The 26,829-nt window shown below is 42.5% G+C and overlaps 1 protein-coding gene and 1 pseudogene across 1 annotated transcript in view; one reads left to right on the top strand and one right to left on the bottom strand.

Moving 5' to 3' along the window:
* Positions 1-26,829, bottom strand: part of LOC126482122 (uncharacterized) — a 322,283-nt gene that overhangs the window by 173,474 nt on the left and 121,980 nt on the right. The gene's annotated exons all lie outside the window — the stretch shown is intronic.
* LOC126482542 (5S ribosomal RNA) lies at positions 7,426-7,543 on the top strand (annotated as a pseudogene).

Genomic DNA, 26,829 nt, shown 5'->3' with positions numbered 1-26,829 from the left:
AGGGTGCCACACCATTCTTTCGTGTGTGTAATTCTCATTATGTTCAATAAGGAATTGTTGAAAAAAAATGCGGTGCATTACTTTATGGGCAACCCTCGTACATACATATGACATATAAAAAAGAAACGTTATTAGCAAAGATGTCGTAAAGCAATTGATCGATTTACTTCAGATTTTTGCACGATACTGTAATAAACATGTAACGGACATAGGCCACGCTGTTAATTATAATGTTTCGTTTTCTTTTACGCAACCAGAAACAGTTTACACAACTATGTGCTACTTTGTTTTTTTCCTCTCAGTCGGTTTTCACAGAAAATAAGAAAGCCGTGTTTGTGTCTTATCGACTTATGATTATAATACTACTAAGAAATTTGAATCATCCGAACCTTCTTAATCCCACCCATTAGCATATTAAAACTATGTGAAATACTGTCACTGAAGCTACTATCCTCAAATATCCAGCAGCAGTTGGGGTATAACCCGCATACTAATGATCCCAAACCCATTTACTCATTTGTTTTGAGCGACTTCAGGTCCCATCAATGATCCATTTCCGATAACAATAAAGACGACTCTAGGTCCGGGGGGGGGGGGGGGGGAGGAGATGGAACGTGGTAAGTAGGAGGGGGGAGGGTGGAGGGGGAGTAATGGGCAAAGAGAAGGCGGAGGCGGAGATGGACAGAGCGAGGGGTCAGAAGACTAGGTCGTACATCCAATTGCAATACATATTTAGCAATTGCGATTCATTGCGAAGTTCACCAGTTTGTGTATGAGAAGAATAAAATTATTTTGTTATCATACATTCAAGAGTGATGACAAATTAGGGCAGGTGCGTCAAGGTAATTTATTGAAATTGGAAGCTGAAGAACCTAGCCGACGAAGGCACACATAGTGAGTGCAAAGAGGCGCTGCAGGAGAGGTTGGACCCCCCCCCTCCCTACCCCCCCCCCCCCCGCACCACACACCCCAATATAACTGGTAAATTTCGTGCCTGGAAGGTCGTAGAATGGAAATCCGGTCGGACCCAAATTTCTGAGTCTACCTTTTAAAATAGCATTCATGTCTCAGACAAGACACGTAATTTGGATCCCACGTCGTTAAATAGTAAGTCCCCTTTCACCGGTTGCATTACTGGTGTAGGTGACGGACATGCAAACCGCCCAAGTGGCGTCAAAACGGAAGAAATTGCACCAGTCCAATAAACCACACGAAAATTATTATTTTTATTATTATCATAAAATTATGAACCCTTTTATTTCAACTGGAGTCGGGAGCAGGGCACTAATTTATTTCAGACAGAACAAGTGAATGCGAGGACCTCTAAAAAATTAAAGACCTTGACATTAAGATCCTTACCTTTTTAAGAAAGAAGATCAGCTTTATCTACTTCTACGTCTCCATACATACACAACATGCCATACGGCGCATGGCGGAGGGTCCTTTGTACCACTACTAATAATTCCATTTCCTGTTCACTTACACAACTGGCCATTAAAATTGCTCCACTACAAAGATCACGTCCTACAGACAACGCGAAATTTAATCGATAGGAAGAAGATGCTGTGATATGCAAATGATTAGCTTTTCAGAGCATTCACACAAGGTTCGTGCCGGTGACGACACCTCAAAGGTGCTGACACGAGGAAAGTTTCCAACCGATTTCTCATACACAAACAGCAGTTGACCGGCGTTGCCTGGTGAAACGTTGTTGTGATGCCTCGTGTAAGGAGGAGAAATGCGTACCATCACGTTCCCGACTTTGATAAATGTCGGATTGTAGCCTATCGCGATTGCGATTTACCGTATCGCGACCGCTGCACGCGTTGGTCGAGAACCAATGACTACTAACAGAATATGGAATCGGTGGGTTCAGGAGGGTAATATGCAACGCCGTACTGGATCCCAACGGCCTCGTATCACTAGCAGTCGAGATGACAGGCATCCTGTACGCATGGCTGTAACGGATCGTGCAGCCACGTCTCGATCCCTGAGTCAACAGATGGGAACGTTTGTAAGACAACAACCATCTGCACGAACAGTTCGACGACGTTTGCAGCAGCATGAACTATCAGCTCGGCGACCATGGTTGCGGTTACCCTTGTCGCTGCATCACAGACAGGAGCGCCTGTGATGGTGTACTCAACGACGAACCTGGGTGCACGAATGGCAAAACGTCATTTTTATGGATGAACCCAGGTTCTGTTTACAGCATCAAGATGGTCTCATCCGTGTTTGGCGACATCACGGTGAACGCACATTGGAAGCGTGTATTCGTCATCGCCATACTGGCGTATCAGCCGGCGTGATGGTATGGGGTGCCATTGGTTACACGTATCGGTCACCTCTTGTTCGCATTGACGGCACTTTGAACAGTGGACGTTACATTTCAGCAGGATAGTGCACGACCGCATGTTGCAGGTCCTGAACGGGCCTTTCTGGATACAGAAACTGTTCGACTACTGCCCTGGCCAGCACATTCTCCAGATCTTTCACCAATTGAAAACGTCTGGTCAATGGTGGCCGAGCAACTGGCTCGTCACAATACGCCAGTCACTACTCTTGATGAACTGTGGTATCGTGTTGAAGCTGCACGGGCAGCTGTACCTGTACACGCCATCCAAGCTCTGTTTTACTCAATGCCCAGGCGTATCAAGGCTGTTATTACGGACAGAAGTGAATGTTGTGGGCACTGATTTCTCAGGATCTGTGGACCCAAATTGTGTGAAAATGTAACAACATGTCAGTTCTAGTATAATATATTTGTCCAATGAATACACGTTTATCTCCTGCAGTTCTTCTTGGTGTAGCAATTTTAATGGCCAGTAGAGTATAAATGTGGGGACGGAAAATTCTACTGTCTATATTATTCCATATGAGCCCTGAATCCTCCACTTTTTCCAGTCCTTATTGGTGGCAGCAGGATCGCTCTGCAATACTCTCATGCTGATTGAACCTCCCGGTAACAGTTCTAGCGGCATGTCTCTGAAACGTCTTCGATGTCTTCCTTTAATCCAACTTGGTGGGTACCCCAATACTCGAACAGTACCCAAGAAAGTGTCGCACTAGTGTCTTACATGCGATCTCCTTTACAGATGAGCTACATTTTCCTAGAATTCTCCCAATAAACCGAGGCGATCACTCTCCTGCCCCACTACCGACCTTACGTGCTCGTTCCATTTCATATTGCTTTGCAACGTTACTAGCATATGCTTAACGGACTTGACTACGTCAAACAGCACACCACTAATACTCCAACAGAATATTACAGGATTGTTTTTCCTAATCACCTGTATCCATATTTTTCTGCATTTAAAGCAAGGTGCAATTAATAAAACCAAACAGAAATTCTGTTTACGTCAACCTGTATACTACCACAGTCAAAGACGACACTTTTCCCTATACTGCAGCGTTATCAGCACACACTAGCTAGCTGCTGGTCATCCTGTTCCTCAGGTCGGTTATGTATGCACATAACAAGAGCAGTCATATCACAGTTTTCTATGGCACTCTAAAGATACGGCACTCTAAAGATACCTCTGTTTTGGATGAACACTCGTCGTCCAGCATAGTGGTTTCCGTTACCCTGAATTTTAATCACGTCCAAGAAACAAGAAAATGTGAAAAGGAACTTTGTCTTACGCTTCTGACGGGTGCTATCTCGTGTTTGCACCACGTGCAACGATTGAGACCAAATTGCTGTTAGTATACATGTTGTCAAAGGAGACCAAAAGTCTTCTCAGAATCTATGTTCTCAATAAGTAATTCATACTCACTGCTCGAATAACTTACAAGTGGGCCGCTGCGCTGTATTCGCTTTTAAGGATTGCTTTGTCCTTGCATGATTAAAATCCAGTAATTTTTGTATCTTTGTGTCTTTTGGTGATTTAATGAATATCTTTTACATTACAGTGCACTACGGAAAGACGGCTGCCACGGTCTTGTTTCTTGCGTCTTGTCTGTCTCTAGCGTTGTTCCAGTTTCGTGACATTTGTCTGTTTTCGTAGACATCCTATAAATACGTGTTTTTTAACGTTACGTTTCCTCCAGTTTCAACATTTACATTAAACACATTTCTAGGTGCATTTTCTTCCACGGTACCCTGAATTATTTTGGCATGTCTTATAGCGTAGCTATTACCATTACCACTTGCACTTCTGAGTCGCCTCTCAAACTATACAAGTATTTAAAGATATCTAAGAAGGTTTGTAACTTTGTCGGTCGTTAGTTATCGTTCGATTTGTCACTTTACCTGCGGAAATGTGTTGTTTATCCAACTTGTTTCTATTTAGTCTTCTTCATATTTTTATTGTTTTCACTTGCTTTCCTTATCGTATTTTACTATATTTTCCACAAATTCTATGGAAGACGTTTGCTAGTAGATTCATTTAATTCAGCATATTCTGTTGCGTTCTTATCATCGTTTGCTTGAAAGTCTTTCATTTTCTTTAATATTTGACTGGTTCCATTTCGTGTAATCTTTGCATCAGCTCGCTTTGTACCTACAATATCTGTGTCTGTCTGCATTTATTAAATTATCAGCGCTTTCATCTATCTTCGTACTAACTTAGTTTCCTTAGCTGCTGAACGTGTTCCTTAGCTTAATTGTAATTCCCTACTTATAAAGAAACTTCTAACTCAAGCTTCAGACTTTCTGTCCGATGTTTCTATGTAGCAGTTTATGTACATTTTATGAGTCTATGATCACTTTTTACCTGGAAACAGCTTATGACCGTAACATGTTTACTATTATTTAATGAAATGTAGTCGTCTTAATATTTGCCACGTATGTCATTAACTGTTCAAATGTGTGTTAAATCTTATGGGACTTAACTGCTAAGGTCATCAGTCCCTAAGCTTACATACTACTTAACCTAAATTATCCTAAGGACAAACACCCATGCCCGAGGGAGGGCTCTAACCACCGCCGGGACCAGCCACACAGTCCACGACTGCAGCGCCCAGACCGCTCGGCTAATCCTGAGCTGCGTATGTCATTATCTATACTTTTCTTCTGGATAAATGTGTTGAAGACAAACATATTGTTCTTCGCGGTACATTGTAGCAACGTGCAACATCTGTCATCTCCGATATTGTCGCCAAAATTTCCCACTGAATAATCCTTTTTAGTTTATGTCCCACACTAAAATCCATTATAAACCATCTGACACTCGTAGTTGCTCCTAGTTACCGTATAGGGTACATCATTTAAAACGTAGCATGCCGAACGGCTAAAAAACTGAATAAAATGCCGTATAATTTGCTGTCTAAGATCCTCATATCAATATGTAACTGACACCCACTCTTCATCAGAGACTGTAGTAAATAAGTTGCGGTTGTAACGGTCAGTCGATGAAGATATGATTATTGTTTTCTCCGAGCTTCATTTGCACAAGGGTTCCTCTGCGTACTTAAATAGGTGAAAATGCAGCTTAAGCTTTTCGTGATTAAAGCGGAGGCGGAATACGGAGGTTCCTACGGCACAGTCCAAAGTCGTCCATAGTCATAGAGGATTGTTCGGAACTATTTCCACATATTTCCATCCCTCCAGTTGGTAGGAACGACACAGTACGCTATTCAAATTGTCTGTAATTTTCAACTACGAGTACTGGAGTAGGGCTACGTGGGAAACTCGTCATATATTTTTGGTCCCACTGCACACTGGGACGTTCGCTGGTATGTCCACTGCTTCGTTCCATCCGACACCGCATTCCCTCCTACCGAATGAAAATAGTTGTAAACAATCCTTCACTAGTAGAAGAAAGTGGGTTTCGTATCTAGAAAAAGCCGTCTGTGACACATAAAGGGAGCACTACACAGTCACAAAAGTTTCATCATTTACGCAGTACCGTAAAATGTCTGATAAAAATTGAACAATAAATTACTAGTGTGGACGGCGAAACAGGCAAATGTTCAATTTCATTACTAGATTCAAGAAAGCTTCACTAGTCACCTTTTTAGCGTACAAGACTAACCTGTTTATTCTTTTTGGTTGCTAACCTGTTTATTCTTTTTGGTTGATTTCATTATGCCCTACTATAACCTGGGTGACATTAAAGACTTATGTTTCGTTACGATTATTAAATTTAAACTTTTGCTGTATTTAGTAACCTAAAAATTGAATCTTTGTAGCTATGCAAGCAAACAAATCAAATATACGTAGCGTGCAAACTGACTCGTTGAACATCATTTCGGCAGATATCGTTATAAATGTTGCGCGGTTGTGACGGTTATTTGAATTTGACGACAGAGAAACAAAATGCATCATCTACGAAATATTCCAGCGACGTGGTCGAAGTCGTTGGAAATTATACCATGAAACATAATTGAATTAGACAATTTCTTACACTGTTGTGGGCTACGCTAAGTCCTGACACAACGTTAAGACTCTCAGATTGTCCTGTAATGTCCACATATACTCGTTCAACAATTTTAATTGGTCGTAGTGATACGCTACGCTACGCGTGTTGGCATCAGTTCAACCACAGCTTGTCTAATTGCTTCCACGAATGAAGCCAGAAGACGTGTCGGTTCGTTGGCTGTCAATGAGCCAACCTAAACTATGATTAAGCATCACTGGCAGAATACTGAGAAGTGGAAATATAGGTTTCTGTTGCCACCATACCTTGGTAAGTGCTACAGAATGCAGTCTTGTTACCCAGGATCTTCGTAAAATTTGTAGCAGTTCTTCAAGAAGTGGACGAGGTTTGTTCTTTGGGCAGCAAAATTACTAACGACATAATACATTAGAAGGTTATCAAATTAAAATGAAAAGCAAAAATTGTCGGGTTTCCGGCTTACAAATCCATCATCAGATTACGACTAACGTGATCAAAAAGGACACAGTGCCGGTTAACAACACCGAAAATTGAATTACACATAGATAACGCGGTGTAAACACAGAGTATATACCATCTTTGACAGTGCAACAGTAACAAACGATACAGTTAAAGCTAAACAGTAAACTAATGTGAAGCTTATAAACCAGGAAACTTTAAGTCTGAGCATGGAAAGAAAACTGTATGTGTGTGTGTGTGTGTGTGTGAGAGAGAGAGAGAGAGAGAGAGAGAGAGAGAGAGAGAGAGAGAAGGAGGGCAACATGATGATGTAATTAGGTTTAAAACTATAAAAGATGTCCAAGCTAGAGCTTAAATAAAAATTTTAATTACATTAACATTCACAGTTAAATTAATGTACAATGTAAACCAGTGAATATTTTACGAATAATAATAAAAAATCAGAATGTAATACGATCTGAAATACTTTGATAATCACAACTACATAAACAAATACAGTTAAAATGAAGAATTGGTATGGAACAGACAGTGGGTGGAATGATGGGCTCGTATGCCGAAACCTGGTTAGCTAAATAAACAATAATATTGTAAAACATCAACAGTTTTGTGCTATTCATGTGTTGTTATGGCCAACGGCCTTGCCGCAGTGGTAACACCGGTTCCCGTCAGATCACCGAAGTTAAGCGCTGTCGGGCTGGGCTAAAACTTGGATGGGTGACCATCCGGTCTGCCGAGCGCTGTTGGCAAGCGGGGTGCACTCAGCCCTTGTGAGGCAAACTGAGGAGCTACTCGATTGAGAAGTAGCGGCTCCGGTCTCGGAAACTGACACACGTTCGGGAGAGCGGTGTGCTGACCACATGCCCCTCCATATCACCATCCTGTGAGGCCTATGGGCTATGGATGACACGGCAGCCGGTCGGTACCGTTGGGCATTCATGCACTGTTTGGGAGTAGTTCAGTTTTATGTCGTATTATGGAATTGCTCTACGAAGCAGCAGCGGAAGAATCAAACAACAACATACAAAATCCCCATTGACATCAAACAGGAAATCTTTCTCTAAAGCAGTGAAATATGTTGACATCAGTTATAAATTTGTGTGCTATGAAATTTGTTGCAAAAGCATTTGTCTGTAAAATAGCTTTATCATGATGTTATACGTTAACGATAGCTATTACAAATACGCAGAAAATTGAAGGAAACACATACACACACAAAACAAAGGAAGAAATATCAAAATACATATATACAAAATATAAACAAAAGAAGAAAAGTAAACAAGCAGCGACAGTTGTTAACACTACACAATGTAAACACACACACGTTCAACATGCAGGGGAAAAGTGCACTTGAAGTGCTGCAATAAAAAAAGGAAAAATGCTGAAGATGAAGTGTGTAGATCGGTTAACTTATGAAGATACTGAATCGAGTCAAGGAGGAAAGAGCTTCATACCGTCTTACTGTAACATGACGAAACGAAGGGATGTTTGATACAACATATTCGGAGACATCAATGTAAAGTTCATTTGGAAGGGATAATAGTTGTGGAGAGAGACTAAAGCTAGAACGCAGTAAACAGAATCAGTAGAATGTAGACTGCAGCAGTTGTGCAGAGATCGACATACATGTACAGAACTGGCTAGCGTGAAGATGTGATTCAAGTGAGTCTCGACCGAAGACCACAACAACAACGAGCATATGGTCATATAAGCTTGCACATCGAATTCAAACAAGGAGTGCAATCTGAATGCACAGTTTAAACAGTGTCGCTGTATTCATTTGCGCAGGTATTTAATTTCAAATGACTCGGCAACCTTTATCGCATATGTACATCCACTAACAACGTAATGGTATTTTTTCGCAAGTTATTAATGTCGCACGCTGTGAACATGAATCTAGTTACAAAAAAAACGTTTGAATATTTCTAGTCTATCGAGCATTTATTGCATAACATTCCGTTGATTTGCTACAAACGAGGGCATTATTCTCAATTTCGTGCGATTCGTTACGCTCTGCATAATAAACGATATGCAAATGTTTGGAAACGATTTACAGGAATTATTAAGTTGCCAGTGATATTTGATGGAAATAATTTTGTGTGTTACACCAGACACATCGGATCTAATTGACTGTTTTGTATGATAGCGGCGCTAACTTTTTATTCGCTGTCTCGGACAAGTTCCGATCGTGTTTCTCAAATAATTTGAAATAGGTAGGCTAATTTACTCTGTCATCACTAATGAAAGGAGCTTATATGTTGTAGAATCGTAAATGCAGTCTTAATTAATACATTATCTGGAATATGCGCTAGTCAGGTAAATCAAAATCATGATGGTTAAAATATATTTCTCACCATCTAAACAAACAAATGATATCATGCTAGCATAATAACAGGCTTGCCTAATAGGCTTGTACCAACGGGCGGGAAGATGGCGACGATCAACAGGGGCTATGGTACCGCCTCTCCCGAGTAATGGACGAAGTAGGTTCGGACTGTCTCAAATGGAGAGCCTCTTGTGGAAAACGTACGAATGAGACGATTTGCTGGGATGTTATTTCGTAAAACAAATGCAACAACTAGGATTATGGTATGTTGTTGTTGTGTGGTCTCTGGTTGGCATACTTGTTTCCGTAATACGTAGCGATTTCCGAAGGGATAGTTATGTAGGGAACTAATAGCCTACCTTTCTGTAAAACTTCAGAATAGTCTGCAACCAATTAAAAGAGACTGACAGCAGAATCACATTTAGGGTACTTAAGTATAGGTACGAAGTACTTCTACTAAAATACACCAAAGATTGTCGTACAGTCTTCTGAAAACTGTATCTGAAGAAAAATATCCGATACATGGAGGAAAAAATTAGCAACGGGTGGTGATGACTGATTAGACACGATGGTGGAACCATTGAGAAAATAGGTTCGATAAATGTCATTATGGGTATGAAAATAAGTGGTGTTATAATGAAGTGTAGATGTGTAGGTACGGAATGTTCTGTAAAATTTAGGCTATACTCTTAGGTTCCCGCCTGCCTGTCGCTTCGGAAATCGGAAAATGGCAAGGAAAACGTTTCTGAAGAAGAGAAATTTCTTAACATCGAACATAGATTTAATTGTCCGGAAGTCTTTTCTGAAAGTATTTGTATAGAGAGTAGCCATGTATGGAAGTGAAAAGCGGATGATAAACAGTGCAGACAAGAATAGAATAGAAGCTTTCGAAAAGTGGTGCTACGGAAGATTGCTGAGGATTAGATGGGTAGATCACGTAACTAATGAGGAGATACTGAATAGAATTGAGGAGAAGATGAATTTGAGGCACAACTTGACTAGAAGAAGGGGTCGTTCTAGAAGAAGGGACACGTTCTGAGGCATCAAGGAATCACCAGTTTAGTATTAGAGGGGAGTGTGGAGGGTAAAAATCGTCAAGAGGGACCATGAGATGAATACACTAAGCAGATTCAGAAGGATATAGGTTGCAGTAGTTATTCGGAGTTGAAGTGGCTTGCACGGGATAGAATAACAGGGAGAGCTGCATCAAATCAATCTGGACTGAAGACCACAACAAAAACAACAACATGAAAATACTACACAAAGGTTTTGAAACGAACCATATAAATGTGACTTCTGCGATTGAACGACCAAACTGTCACACTGCAACCCAATCTAGACGTCTGGCTATACTACAGATCAGTTCGCCACCGCATCGAGTATTCTTCCACTACCATTCTTTGGCTTTGCCCACTCGCAACCGAAATGTCACATCCCAGTTTAAAAGAGACTTCGGTGTGCGCTAGTCGTAAACACATCGATTGTGACAGCTCCAAATCTACAGAAAAAGATGATATTTCTGTTTGTGACACTAGCTTGTACACAACAGGCAAGAGGCGCTATACAGCCCCTGTTACCGTTGGCAACTTTCCTTTGGCCTACACTAACATATAAGTTTAGCCCAGCTTTGAAGTGTATCGACTGAAACGAGCAGCAACGGTATTTACAAACGGAACTGCTACACATTTTAACGGTTCTTTCGGAATATATCGCGATTTACGAGGTGGTGGCTAGGCTGGGACCTAAGACCTAAACTGTTTTGTTGTGTAAAATGAAGGTGGAGGGGGAAGAAGGAAAGGAAAGGTAAGGAATTGATGGTATCAGCTGCATCGGAACCTTATGCGGAATCAGCGGCGACGATTAAAACTATGTGCCAAACCGGGACTCGAATCCAGTACAGCTGCGTTAACCAATGCGCCATCCGGACACAGTGATAAGCGCTAATGCAAGAACTCTCTCGGCACGCTCCCCGGATGACCCACACTTCCATCTAGCGCGTCAGCACTGAAGGTTGTGAAATAATTGCCCATCGAGGCGAATCAATTATATGAATACATGGTGTCTGTTCTTTCGGACATTTCCGAAAAAACAGACACAACGCATTCGTGCAGTGAAGGGCAAAAGAAACTGGCACAGGCATGCGTATTCAAATACAGACATATGCAAACAGGCAAACAGGCTGCGGTCGGCAACATCTATATAAGACAAGAAGGGTCTGGGGCAGTTGTTAGTTCGGTTATTGCTGCTATAATGGCAGGTTATCGAGATTTAAGTGAGTTTGAATGTGATGTTATGGTCGGCACAGGGAGCAATGGGACAGAGCATCCCCTAGGTAGCGATTAAGTGAGGATTTTCCCGTACGACGATTTTATGAGTCAACACCGCCATTGGATTGTTGATGACTGTAAACATGTTGCCTGGTCGGACGAGTCTCGTATCAAATTGTATCGAGCGGAAGGACGTGTACGGCCATGAAGAAAACCGCGTGAATCCATGGACCTGCATGTCAGTAGGGGACTGTTCAAGCTGGTGGAGGCTCTGTAATGGTGTGGGGCGTGGGCATCTGGAGTGATACGGGCCCCCTGATACGCCTATATACGACTTTCACAGGTGATACGTATTAGGTATACTGTCTGATCAACTGCATCCATTCATGTCCACTGTGCATTCGAACGGACTTGGTCAATTCCAGCAGAACAATGCGACACCAAACACGTCCAGAATTGCTACAGAGTGGCTGCAGGAACACTCTTTATATACTCCCACTGGCCACCAATGTTCTCAGACATTACTGAGCATATTTGGGATGCCTTGCAACGTGCTGTTCAGAAGAGACGTTGACTCCCTCGTAACCTCTTGGATTTACGAACAGCCCTGCAGGATTCATGGCGTCAATTCCGTCCAGCGCTACTTCAGACATTAGTCGAGTCCAAGCCATGTCGTGTTTCGGCACTTCTGCGTGCTCGCGGGGGCCCCACACGGTGTTAAGCAGGTGTACCAGTTCCTTTGGCTCTTCAGTGTACATGTTTATGAATTAAAAGCCCATGTCTTGTAATCGATTTCAGACCTATCTTAAAATTTTAGTTGTGACTGGAATTCGTCAGTAGGAAAAGGGAGAGAAGGAAACATAGTAGGTGAATATGGATTGGGGGGAAGAAATGAAAGAGGAAGCCGCCTAGTAGAATTTTGCACAGAGCATAACTTAATCATAGCTAACACTTGGTTCAAGAATCATAAAAGAAGGTTGTATACCTGGAAGAATCCTGGAGATACGAAAAGGTATCAGATAGATTATATAATGGTAAGACAGAGATTTAGGAACCAGGTTTTAAATTGTAAGACATTTCCAGGGGCAGATGTGGATTCTGATCACAATCTATTGGTTATGAACTGCAGATTGAAACTGAAGAAACTGCAAAAACGTGGGAATTTAAGGAGATGGGACCTGGATAAACTGAAAGAACCAGAAGTTGTAGAGAGTTTCAGGGGGAGCGTAAGGGAACAATTGACAGGAATGGGGGAAGGAAATACAGCAGAAGAAGAATGAGTAGCTCTGAGGGATGAAGTAGTGAAGGCAGCAGACGATCAAGTAGGTAAAAAGACGAGGGCTAATAGAAATCCTTGGGTAACACAAGAAACATTGAATTTAATTGATGAAAGGAGAAAATATAAAAATGCAGTAAATGAAGCAGGCAAAAAGGAATACAAACGTCTCAAAAATGAGATCGGCAGGAAGTGCAAAATGGCTAAGCAGGGATGGCTAGAGGACAAATGTAAGGATGTAGAGGCTTGTCTCACTAGGGGTAAGATAGATACGGCCTACAGGAAAATTAAAGAGACCTTTGGAGAGAAGAGAACCACTTGTATGAATATCAAGAGCTCAGATGGCAACCCAGTTCTAAGCAAAGAAGGGAAGGCAGAAAGGTGGAAGGAATATATAGAGGGTTTATACAAGGGCGATGTACTTGAGGACAATATTATGGAAATGGAAGAGAATGTAGATGAAGACGAAATTGGAGATAAGATACTGCGTGAAGAGTTTGACAGAGCACTGAAAGACCTGAGTCGAAACAAGGCCCCGGGAGTAGACAACATTCCATTAGAACTACTGATGGCCTTGGGAGAGCCAGTCATGACAAATCTCTGCCATCTGGTGAGCAAGATGTATGAGACAGGCGAAATACCCTCAGACTTCAAGAAGAATATAATGATTCCAATCCCAAAGAAAGCAGGTGTTGACAGATGTGAAAATTACCGAACTATCAGTTTAATAAGTCACAGCTGCAAAATACTAACGCGAATTCTTTACAGACGAATGGAAAAACTGGTAGAAGCGGACCTCGGGGAAGATCAGTTTGGATTCCGTAGAAATGTTGGAACACGTGAGGCAATACTAACCTTACGACTTATCTTAGAAGAAAGATTAAGAAAAGGCAAACCTACGTTTCTAGCATTTGTAGACTTAGAGAAATCTTTTGACAATGTTAACTGGAATACTCTCTTTCAAATTCTGAAGGTGGCAGGGGTAAAATACAGGGAGCGAAAGGCTATTTACAATTTGTACAGAAACCAGATGGCAGTTATAAGAGTCGAGGTGTATGAAAGGGAAGCAGTGGTTGGGAAAGGAGTGAGACAGGGTTGTAGCCTCTCCCCGACGTTATTCAATCTGTATATTGAGCAAGCAGTAAAGGAAACAAAAGAAAAATTCAGAGTAGATATTAAAATTCATGGAGAAGAAGTAAAAACTTTGAGGTTCGCCGATGACATCGTAATTCTGTCAGAGACAGCAACGGACTTGGAAGAACAGTTGAACGGAATGGACAGTGTCTTGAAAGGAGGATATAAGATGAACATCAACAAATGCAAAACGAGGATAATGGAGTGTAGTCAAATTAAATCGGGTGATCCTGAGGGAATTAGATTAGGAAATGAGAGACTTAAAGTAGTAAAGGAGTTTTGCTATTTAGGGAGTAAAATAACTGATGATGGTCGAAGTAGAGAGGATATAAAATGTAGACTGGCAATGGCAAGGAAATCGTTTCTGAAGAAGAGAAATTTTTTAGCATCGAGTATATATTTAAGTGTCAGGAAGTCGTTTCTGAAAGTATTTGTATGGAGTGTAGCCATGTATGGAAGTGAAACATGGACGATAAGTAGTTTGGACAAGAAGAGAATAGAAGCTTTCGAAATGTGGTGCTACAGAAGAATGCTGAAGATAAGGTGGGTAGATCACGTAACTAATGAGGAGGTATTGAATAGGACTGGGGAGAAGAGAAGTTTGTGGCACAACATGACTAGAAGAAGGGATCAGTTGGTAGGACATGTTTTGAGGCATCAAGGGATCACAAATTTAGCAATGGAGGGCGGCATGGAGGGTAAAAATCGTAGAGGGAGACCAAGAGATGAATACACTAAGCAGATTCAGAAGGATGTTGGTTGCAGTAAGTACTGGGACATGAAGAAGCTTGCACAGGATAGAGTAGCATGGAGAGCTGCATCAAACCAGTCTCAGGACTGAAGACCACAACAACAACAACAAGCTAGTGGAGTGTTGGTGCTTACTTTTACTTTAAAATCTATTCTGTTTGTTATAACGAAACAGCTCATGATCTTTACATCACGCCTAGTAGTAAACCGACTCTCACAAAGGCTCACATCAAAGTACCCCACAAATCGCTTTCAGTACATCCATATATCTGGTTGGCTACTTGGCGTTCTTTGTCCTACCAACTGAATTATTCGGTTAAAACTTTTGTTCTGTCGATATTACATGACTTGTGTTGTTCAGAATTACGATGCAGTGTTCATTCTGCACGCGTGTAAAGAGTGTAGTTTATAGATACATGTTTGACGACTATGGAAATTTGGGTCTGGGCGTCGAGTGTGCTTGGATAGCGTAATGGCTAAAAAAAAGGGTAAGGCAACCGCTCAGGATAAGCAGGAAATCCAGGTTCGAGTCCCCAGTTGTCCATATTCGCAACAGCGGATACCTTCCTCGTATTTTGTTGTATCTCTGCAACACAATATTTCCTTGCACTAAAAGACGGACTCACTCGTCAAGAAGTTCCTCTTTCAGCTTCTCCGACATCTGTGACTCAGAGACCACTCATCATTTTACTTCTAATGGCAATGACTGTCAGCAGGAGTGACTGCCACTAACACCACAGGACCTCTACAGACCAGGCCACAAACAAGCCGCTGTCCACTGCCAGGACATGCTGTCTAATGACACCCCCCCTCCTCCCCCCCCCCCCCCCCCATACACATACACTGTGCGATCGAAAGAATCCCGACACCTGGCTGAAAATGGCTTACAAGTTTGTGGCGCCCTCCATCGGTAAAGCTGGAATTCAATAGTGTTGGCCCACCCTTAGCCTTGATGACATCTTCCACTCTCGGAGGCATACGTTCAGTCAGGCGCTGAAAGGTTTTTTGGGGAATTGCAGCCCATTCTTCATGGAGTGCTGTACTGAGGAGAGGTATCGATGTCGGTCGGTGAGGCCTGACACGATGTCGGCGTTCCAAACATTCCAAAGCTGTTCTATAAGATTCCGGTCAGAGCTCTGTGCAGGCCAATCCATTACAGGGATGTTATTGTCGTGCAAGCCACTCCATCACAGGCCGTGCATTATGAACGGGTGCTCGATCGTGTTGAAAGATGCAGTCGTAGTCCCCGAATTGCTCTTCAACAGTGGGAAGCAACAAGGTGCTTACTACGTCAATGTAGACCTCCCTCCACGGAAAACGCGACCACCGCCTCCGAATTTTACTGTTGGTAGATGACTTTCACCGGACATTTGCCATAAACATACCCTACCATCGGATCGCCACATTGTGTACCGTGATTCGTTACTCCACACAACGTTTTTCCACTGTTCAATCCTCCAATGTTTACGCTCCTTACACCAAGCGAGGCGTCGTTTGGCATTTACCGGCGTGATGTGTGGCTTATGAGCAGCTGCTCGACCATGAAATTAAAGTTTTCTCACCTCTCGCTTAACTAGGAGGAGGAGGATATTACTGTTTAACGTCCCGTCGACAACGAGGTCATTAGAGACGGAGCGCAAGCTCGTGTTAGGGAAGGATGGGGAAGGAAATCGGCCGTGCCCTTTCAAAGGAACCATCCCGGCATTTGCCTGAAGCGATTTAGGGAAATCACGGAAAACCTAAATCAGGATGGCCGGAGACGGGATTGAACCGTCGTCCTCCCGCATGCGAGTCCAGTGTGCTAACCACTGCGCCACCTCGCTCGGTCTCGCCTAACTATCATAGTACTTGCAGTGTATCCTGATGCAGTTCGGATTTCCTGCGTGATGGTCTGGACAGATGTCTGCCTGTTACACATTACGACCATCTTCAACTGTCGGCGATCTCTGTCAGTCAACAGACGAGGTCAGCCTCTACGCTTTCGTGCTTTACGTGTCGCTTCACATTTCCACTTCACTATCACATCGAAAACAGTGGACCTAGGTATGTTTAGGAGTGTGGAAATCTCGCGTACAGACGTATGACACAAGTAACACCCAGTTGCCTGACCACGTTCGTGAGTTCCGCGGAGCAGTCCATTTTGCTCTCTCACGATGTCTACTGACTACTGAGGTCGCTGATATGGAGTACCTTGCAGTAGGTGGCAGCACAATGCACCTAAGATGTATGTTTTTGGGGGTGTCCGGATACTTTTGATCACATAGTGTATGTCCGACTGGGCATGCTTATGTAAAACGATTGGTGGAGAGAGTTTACACAAAATAAGAGGAACGTTCCTATTGGCCGAAAAAAGCCGAGACGTGGAGAACAAAAGAACCCAGGTGGGGAGAGAGTTCGGCTACGAGAGACGAGAGACTCGCGCGAGCTTATACAATGATGCGTTCTGACGTTAAACAGGTGCAGGATGCAGTGTCTAACGCTAACTAGAGAGTTAAAAACTTACCACATAAGACGTCTGGTAAGGCGCAACAAATTGTGGAAGAGCTCAATGTCAGAAAACGTGTCACGCGAGCCCCATTAAAGAGGTTCGACACACGCATTGAAAACATAATATCTAAAAATCAGGAAAGTATGAACAGCTTCGTACAGAACTGAAACAGTGTATCGAGAGCCACACAGAAAGTAATAATGAGGCAACGGAATCGGTAGTGTCATCCGACATAGTGATGGACGAAATCCAGAAGTAAACCAGTCAGTGGTGCAGTCTTCCGTAGCAGTAGCGGAAACACAAAAAAGGCTTGAGATTCCAGTCGTATATCCACAAGAGGTTGCGTCAATGATTACCGAACGAAACAGAAGCAAACGGGAAAAGAACAGTTAGCACAGGTGAGCGCAATAGTTAATGTGCGGTCACAGCTGACAATGGATCGAGAAACGGCAAACGCGCGCATTCCTACAGAGCAGCAGCCGACCCTCCGAATGTACGCGAGTGACGCGAGAACAGAGCAAGTTACGGCGACACATGTACCAATTCCGCAATTTCCAAGTTACAGTACTACAGGCTATAGACCGCAAGTCACTATGAATCAAATGGGAAGGCAAGACATTGAACCAGTAACGGGAAATGTAAACGAATCTTTCAGTCCGAAACACTAGGGACGGTACGGTTTAGATAACTGCACTCCACTACGTAGATACGACGCAAAATGGGACGTAAATCTGTCATCTCAGGATCCAAATATGGTAGAACGAACACGAGAAAACATCACACAGTTGAAGGGAACGGATAATGTTGAGAAAACACAAACGCTGTATTTTGGAATAGAAAAATTTGACAATAATCACTTTTTGACATTTAGAAAATTCCAACATTACAAAGAAAGCAGGAACGGCTTGCATCCACGCACGTTTGTAAATCAATTCCAGATCGTGGTACCAGAGCATTGGCCACTTAGACATAAACTTGACTTCATTTGTGGGCATATGGATGGCCCAATAGCGGAAACTATGCAAAGAGTAGCGGTAAACTGACAATCATATGAGCAATTTAAATCCCCATTCTTGGAGCTATACTGGTCGACGGAAACCCAAAATAGAATAAAGTATGAGTTGTTACAGAAAGAGTTATTCGGAAATTCAGGGGAAAAGAAACCAGTTAGATTTTTCGAAGAAATAAAAAAAAAAAAAAAAAAAAAAAAGAATCAGTGTTTAGATAATCCATACAGTGATGGGGAACTGTTAAGTATGTGCACAATGAAGTTACCGTTACGTTATCAGCAGTCATTGGTTGGTAGGACAGGTGATAATATACAAGAATTTAAAGGGATGTTAAAAGAATTGTAATTGATCTTCAGTAAAGATGACGCGAAGAAAAACGTGCAGTCTGAGAAAACGATGGTAGGGGGAATAACAACAACCTATCAGGCTTTAATAATAATTACAATGGTAATCGGTTTGGGAGGAACGACAATCGCACATGGGATAACAATAATAACTATGGTTTTGGAAACGCACAGAGGACGAACAATAATTATGGTTTTGGTAGGCCGCGGGACTACAGTAGTGGATTTGGTCTTAGAAACTACGGTAGTAACTATGATCCGTGATATAATCACCGGGCAAACGAGCCAGGAAGGTTTAGAGGTTTTCAACAACAAAATCCAGGTTACTGAGGTGGAAATGGAATGGACAGAACGCAGAAACTTTGGGAAAATCAAGCTTCAGCAGGACAAAACACGCGAAATGACCCGGTACAGGAAGTCGAGTTGAGGCCACCAAACCCAGGTAAAAGACAGAATTGACGAGATGAACGTTACGAAGACTAGTCACAAGTGATTCAATCGCAAAATGAAGTTAATTATATAATTAAACATGTAAATAGAGTTAGTTTTGATCAGCAAGATTCTGAAGTAAGTTTAGCGAGTAATCGGATATAAATACCAGCATGCTGGGATTCAATTGACTGGGAATCGACCCATGACAAGGAACAAGAGTTATTAATGGTGAATATAGACAGTAGCACAAAAACTGTTGAGGACCAAATTGTAAAAGATGTAGCTCATTTATATGAAACGGAGAGAGACATAGTATGCCAAGAGGATAATGCACCATAGGTTTGCGCCATGTGAGTCATCTGAAATTGTATAAAGGGAGTATCAGACTAGACAGAAGAAAAAAAAAAACTCTTCACGGGAACTTAGTTTTTTAAATGTCCAGAAATTAAAGGAAGATAGCAAAACGCGCTCAGATAAAACTTTTAACTTTTACTTATCTCAGTTAACTAAATAAAAATTAATTTGGTATCAAGGTAAAGGGAGAATGTTGATGAAAGTAAGAACTAAAGTAACTCTTCTGCAAACGAAATGTGTTCGTGGGAAAGTGAAGAAAACAAGGAGGAAGATAGAGGTCAACATGTGGATAGTTTGACGAAATAGTAGTAGATTCTCTCTTGAAGATGTACTGTGAAGGAGGAGGAAGTTGATTTTTGTGGACAAAAGGAGGTAAAGAAGTAGGAAGGAAATAAAGAATTAGGTAATAAGGAGATAGTCATTTCTAATTTGTTCCGTAGAGGACGGTGAACAGATAATTGAGGAGATATTTTGGGAGAATATGTGAAGCATATATAATTTGTGGAAGGTACCACAATATTTAAAGAGAGATATGAGGGAAATAAATATAAGAAGTTGTTAGGAGGTAACAATTAGGAAAGTGAACTGAATTATTAAACTAAACAAGAAACATGTTATTTCGTGGAAGGAGGTAAACAGTAGGAAGTAAGATTAACCCAGAAGAGATTTCAATACGGAAGAGTATGGTAAGGGAAGAAAGGAAAAAGAAAGTTTTCTATCGAGAAAAAGGAGAAAGGGGTAAGTACAACTGATGAATGAAATTTTTAAACTTTAAAACAACGCAATAGAACAATGGAGAAAATTTTTGAATACAGAAAGAACATAAACTGTGTTTTGGAAATTCTGTTACAGCTAACGCCAAAAAGAAGAGATTGCTGAGAAAAAACGCTGGAGTCGGAGTCACGGTGCGAAGTTTTCAAAATAACATAATATACTTTTAGTTAGAAAAATAATAAGCGGTAATGAGAAAAATTCACAAACTTACTAACCGTCATCACCATCAATTTCACTCTTACTATCCATCGTGATGAAGATGAGGTAACCATGACATTATCTAAAGGAAGAATTAAATAAAACTAGGAGAAAAAAAAGATAAATAAGTAAAAATAGTGATAAGAAAAACAATTTTTGGGTAGAACTAATGATACTTTTTGTAAAATTATAAAAAAATTAATGTTCGTAAAGTTTGTAACGTAATTTAAGGGCGTAAGGGTAGAATAAAATAGATAATGATATCATGTAAAACAGAGAATAGGTGAGGACGTAAGTGGAGTACGAAACGCAAAGCAGGGACAAACATTGTGTTAAATATGAAATCAGCAGACAAGGTGCACCATCATTGAAGCCAGATCGACGGCAGAACTGAGGAGAGCGGTTAGTCGTAAGAGGAAGGGACACTGAACTGATGAGCGTGTTGACGAAAGAAGAGGCCTTGGTGAAAGAAACGTTCCTAGAGGATAACACCTCTGTGGAAAAGTTTGGAGAGCGACAACGCATCCTGGATACAATCAGCCCGTACCATGAAGTAAGCTTGACTCATATGTAAGCCACATACAAGCTTTATACACTCCTGGAAATGGAAAAAAGAACACATTGACACCGGTGTGTCAGACCCACCATACTTGCTCCGGACACTGCGAGAGGGCTGTACAAGCAATGATCACACGCACGGCACAGCGGACACACCAGGAACCGCGGTGTTGGCCGTCGAATGGCGCTAGCTGCGCAGCATTTGTGCACCGCCGCCGTCAGTGTCAGCCAGTTTGCCGTGGCATACGGAGATCCATCGCAGTCTTTAACACTGGTAGCATGCCGCGACAGCGTGGACGTGAACCGTATGTGCAGCTGACGGACTTTGAGCGACGGCGTATAGTGGGCATGCGGGAGGCCGGGTGGACGTACCGCCGAATTGCTCAACACGTGGGGCGTGAGGTCTCCACAGTACATCGATGTTGTCGCCAGTGGTCGGCGGAAGGTGCACGTGCCCGGATGTACGGGACCGGACCGCAGCGACGCACGGATGCACGCCAAGACCGTAGGATCCTACGCAGTGCCGTAGGGGACCGCACCGCCACTTCCCAGCAAATTAGGGACACTGTTGCTCCTGGGGTATCGGCGAGGACCATTCGCAATCGTCTTCATGAAGCTGGGCTACGGTCCCGCACACCGTTAGGCCGTCTTCCGCTCACGCCCCAACATCGTGCAGCCCGCCTCCAGTGGTGTCGCGACAGGCGTGAATGGAGGGACGAATGGAGACGTGTCGTCTTCAGCGATGAGAGTCGCTTCTGCCTTGGTGCCAATGATGGTCGTATGCGTGTTTGGCGCCGTGCAGGTGAGCGCCACAATCAGGACTGCATACGACCGAGGCACACAGGGCCAACACCCGGCATCATGGTGTGGGGAGCGATCTCCTACACGGGCCGTACACCACTGGTGATCGTCGAGGGGACACTGAATAGTGCACGGTACATCCAAACCGTCATCGAACCCATCGTTCTACCATTCCTAGACCGGCAAGGGAACGTGCTGTTCCAACAGGACAATGCACGTCCGCATGTATCCCGTGCCACCCAACGTGCTCTAGAAGGTGTAAGTCAACTACCCTGGCCAGCAAGATCTCCGGATCTGTCCCCCATTGAGCATGTTTGGGACTGGATGAAGCGTCGTCTCACGCGGTCTGCACGTCCAGCACGAACGCTGGTCCAACTGAGGCGCCAGGTGGAAATGGCATGGCAAGCCGTTCCACAGGACTACATCCAGCATCTCTACGATCGTCTCCATGGGAGAATAGCAGCCTGCATTGCTGCGAAAGGTGGATATACACTGTACTAGTGCCGACATTGTGCATGCTCTGTTGCCTGTGTCTATGTGCCTGTGGTTCTGTCAGTGTGATAATGTGATGTATCTGAGCCCAGGAATGTGTCAATAAAGTTTCCCCTTCCTGAGACAATGAATTCATGGTGTTCTTATTTCAATTTCCAGGAGTGTAACAATGGGTTTACGAAAGTGGTAGATACTTGACACTCCTATCGCGAACTGTTCAAAGCAGCATATGGAGAGATGAGAGATGTCCAGCGAACCGGAACGGAGGCGGACATGGTACAGCGAGGAAGAGTGAGTGTTTAAATTCCCCACAGGAAGAAGAAGAGACGCGTTTCTGTAGCGTAAATTGCAGAATCGCTGAAACGGTTATCAGAGCATACGGGACGCAACAACTGAGAAACAACTCCTGAATACTCATGGGACGGAGCGAGAAAAAGATGAAAGAATGACCAATCTATCCAGATTTAAAGGCTACCACCTAGCAAGTGTGGTGTCTGGCGGTGACACGACATAAATCAAAGGAAACTTATTGTATATACGGGTCACTGTTTTATTCGCGATTGACTAACAAATAAGTGGAAGTCAATACATGTCAGAATACAACGCCAAACCTAACCTCAATTAAGCGTAACGAATCAGAGGTACACGAGTGAACAGAGAGACCACATACGTCTAAATATCGGCGGTTGTAGACAACGGCACAAGGCTGCAATCCAGCAAGTTATTTTAACAGTGTTTACGCTGGAAGAAAGTCAGGTGTAACAGCAATTACAATGTGTGGCTTGAAATTAGCACAATTCTTCACTTAAACGAGTATCTTACAGACGTTGCAAATGGAACTTCAGGATTCGAATCTACACATTGAAGAGAAGGATGGATACAATGTATCTGTCTATAAGGGGTTATGTCAAAAAATAACTGTACCTATTACTTAAGCTACAGCTTACGATTGGGTAGGCCACATGAATGAGACTGCGAATTCAAGGAAGGTACCCACAGCTTCGCTTGAGACACATATTCCAAAATGGAAACACACTTGTGACATTCCAAGGCTGACACCCAAGTCATTGTTGTTTTCATTCACGAAGTACATCCTTGTACCTGAAAACATCAATGATCTTTGTATTCAAAAGACTTTTCCGGCTTGGGAAGAGGCTGTACGGTTTGCTGTCTCAAGTCTATTCCGAGAGAAACTAAGAGCGAATAGTGGAATTGGCAATATGTCGTTCTGTGCCGCAGGCATTGTCCACACTCGTCTGCGCGATACAGCGATAGTCAACTGTTTCGCCGTGGAGCGCGTTGGATACGCCACTTCTATTTTTGTGGTTCAATTAGCCGCTCTCGGCTTTCGAAAAAATAACCGTCAGTTGCAAAATCCACTCACTGCGCAGCGCCGCTCGGGAGCAGCCGCAGAGCACAACTCTTTTCAATTCCCTCCCCGCCCGTTGTCGAACTTTTTTTAGAGTTGTAGATGGGGGTGTGGGGAAGGGAACGGGGTGGGGGGGAGGGGTAGAAAGGCACGCGTGCCAAGTTTTCACCGCAGATTACAGCCAAAAATTAATCACTGCGGTTTTTTGCTTCCACGCGGATAAAACAGCATGGCGTGCGCGAGATTTGTACCCAAAATAAATAAATGAGAAACGCCGAACGGTTCTGCAAGAGAGAGAGAGAGAGAGAGAGGGGAAAAATGAAGAATGGATCTTGTCAGGTTGTTGCGCACTGTAGTCTGTACTGAGCTATTTAGGTGTAGAACTCGCATCTGTTGGGTGGCAATTGCAAGAGCTGGAACTTTCGGTCTAGTCGTCACATTGCGTTTCAGCGCAGCTGTTCCATCGCTCCGTCGCTGTCTTTATCGTTCTCTTCTTCAGATTCCACCTGCCTCCATTCTGTGCCTTGGATTTCTGATTGTTACATTGTCGCTGCTTTTTTCATTTCGTGTCATTCCTGCTTCTACTCTTGAGGGAAATGTGTGCTGCTGTGTAGCTAAGCGCAAAATACCTTGCGTCTCTAAATATTACGATCACATTGTAACTCCAAGGAAATGCAGATATTTCAAATCATCCTTTGTGTGGTTAGTTACGTACTACCAAAGAGACACTCGAGGTTAATAGTGTACTGGATAAATTTCCACTCAGCTGACTTACCTAACTCGTTCATACCACATTATCCATTTCAGAGTGTTACCTGTTTTGATTAATCGAATTCGTCTGTGTCATCCGGTAACCCCTACATCCACCTGAAAAGATGGAGTCTTCGAAACTATTCGTAGACTATTATATTTATATTAACGCTAGTGAATACAGCAATGCTTCGCAACTGCTAAATACGTATGGAAATTGTACAAACATCCCAAATTCCGCCACCAATTCCCCGTACCCATCTCCTCATCCCCCCTTTCTCTCCAAAAATCTCCTCTCTCTGTCCATCTTCTCCTGTCGCCTCTCTAAGTCCATTTCCCACTGAATGTTCAGCATTGTAGCTTGTAAAAGTCAAGAAGTAAATGCGGCAAGACCTTTTTGTGATTTTTTGTAACAATTTTTCCCTTTTATACACACACATATGTATATACTACATATACTACAAAAATATATAACCTATCTGCGTATGTCCATCCGAGCGTTAATTAGACTATCGAGTAAATATTTGTTGTAACTCGGTCGGAAACGCTGAGTCTGTAACAATGTTTACCCTTTATATATTACATATGCATTTATCTGTTATACATATAACTGTCAAGCTAATTATTTTGTTATGAAAATATGTGATAGCCGAACTGTCAAACTGAACGCAATTTTTTTTCTTGTTTTGTTTTACATATCAAAAATACTATTACCATCCACAGTTACGAACACACCACAAAAGAAAAAGGAAAAGTCAACCAAATCGGTCAAGCCGTTCTCGAGAGATGATCTTTCACAATTTATTTCAATTTCCTACTTTTGCTGGAAATCTTACAAAAATTTTCACTCATACAAGCGATGTCCTGACAATAAAAAATAAAAATAAAAATAAAAAATGATGACCTTTCAACATGCAGCACTAGAATTTTATTTATATCGAGTGATAATCTTTGTAAACGTATTGGGAACACCAGATCGCAATGAACTAGTAACAAATTATTACAGAGAACAGCGTCGATCCCATAAAAACACAATTTTATTCGTAAGTGGCAACCGGTTTCGACCCGATGTGGGTCATCTTCGGGCCATACTCTGTCAGTCAGAGCAAAACAGAACAGAAGGAAACATGTAACCTAATTTTGTTAAATGTAAATTACACGATGTTATACCCCAGAGATGACACTTGGAGACAATGGCACAGGCGAGGAGCTGCGGATACTTCTCACTAATGTCAACTGCAGACTGTATGGCAGTGTCATAGCAGAAGCCCTGCCCCTTGTCTACCACCGTACTTCATCTTTAGCCAGTATAAACCAATTTTTTTTGTCACTAACGGTGTACAATGTGTTACAGAATGACTTCCTCGTTCGCCCAGATAACTGCGAGCGTTAGCACGCTGGTTCCGGGATTCGCGGAGGCGCAGCGGCCCCGTATCGAACTTGCCCGGTGGATTTTCGACAAACGTCCGTGTGTCGGCCAACCTGGATGTGGTTTTAAGGCTGTTTCCCATATCCGACTAGGTGAATGCGTTGCTCGAGTGCTCAAATGAAATCGATGTAATATTATCATGGTTAGCGACGAAACAGGGGTCCTGTTAGTTTCGGATGGTATCACAGAGAGCATTAGTATCAACTAAAATGCTGTCCTCTACAAGATTTTCAACTGTTTATGGTAAACAGTGTGAAAGCACGCGCTTGTCTCGCGACTGCCTGTCATTTCGCTTTTTTTTTTTACGATGTAAACCATGAATGCTTGAAAATGACAAACATATGTATGTATAGGGACAGAAAAGGTTCGAAAATTAATCCCAATCGTGCAAAAAACATTTCGATTGATAAGCGGAAGTCAGTTAACTGATATAATTTCAGCAAAATAAGAGTGTTTCGACATCAGCGAAAAAGAGGTCGACTGTGCGGTGCTGGTATTGGGAATTACAGGTTTGTTCAGTTTCAATTCGAAAAACACAACCTGGAAGTTTAAGCGCCATTTTGTCCAAAACAACATTTTTCATGTTGGCGGGAGCTATAACTCATGATGCAGACATTCAGTTACACTATACCTTTTTGTAACTTGTGAGACGGCTTTTCTTCTACGGTAGGACTTACGATTTTGCGACGTATTTTAATTTAGATTTTTGTCGTGTGTTTTTGTAACGATAAAAATAATTTTTTTTTCAGAGTGCGGCTATTTTCTTACGAACTTTTTTGTTTTACAATCTCTATGTACTACGTTAGACAACAGCATCAGTTCCGTAGCAATTGTTTGAAATTTTGTTTCAGGCTGAAAACTGTGGCGTTCAGAGCTCCCACGAACCGCCCTGGCACCCAGCGAAGGCGCTCTGTCGAAGTCGTATAGTGTCCTCTGGGTGACAGTTTTTTTTACCTAAAAATATATAATACACTCTTATGAGTGTACAATAAAGATCTAAAGTCAGTTTTGTAACTTGTTTGTTATTTTGTTGAAAAAATCATGAATATCGTTTCCAAATTTGTATGTCACACCGGTCTGCCCCATTAACATAATGACAAAAGGCAGACTCGTCTGGGACACTTTGTGTGTGTATTCGAATTACAAGTTTCGACCTATGTTACACGTCAGATCCATATTTAGAAAATAGTTTATTCGAATCAAGACAAAAGTGAGCCGGCCGGTGTGGCCGAGCGGTTCTAGATGCTTCAGTCTGGAACCGCGTGACCGCTACGGTCGCAGGT

Source organism: Schistocerca serialis, chromosome 5 (assembly GCF_023864345.2).
Source record: "Schistocerca serialis cubense isolate TAMUIC-IGC-003099 chromosome 5, iqSchSeri2.2, whole genome shotgun sequence".
Classification (NCBI taxonomy): domain Eukaryota; kingdom Metazoa; phylum Arthropoda; class Insecta; order Orthoptera; family Acrididae; genus Schistocerca; species Schistocerca serialis.
Note: the sequence above shows the minus strand (reverse complement) of the source record. Positions and strands in the feature narration are given on the sequence as shown.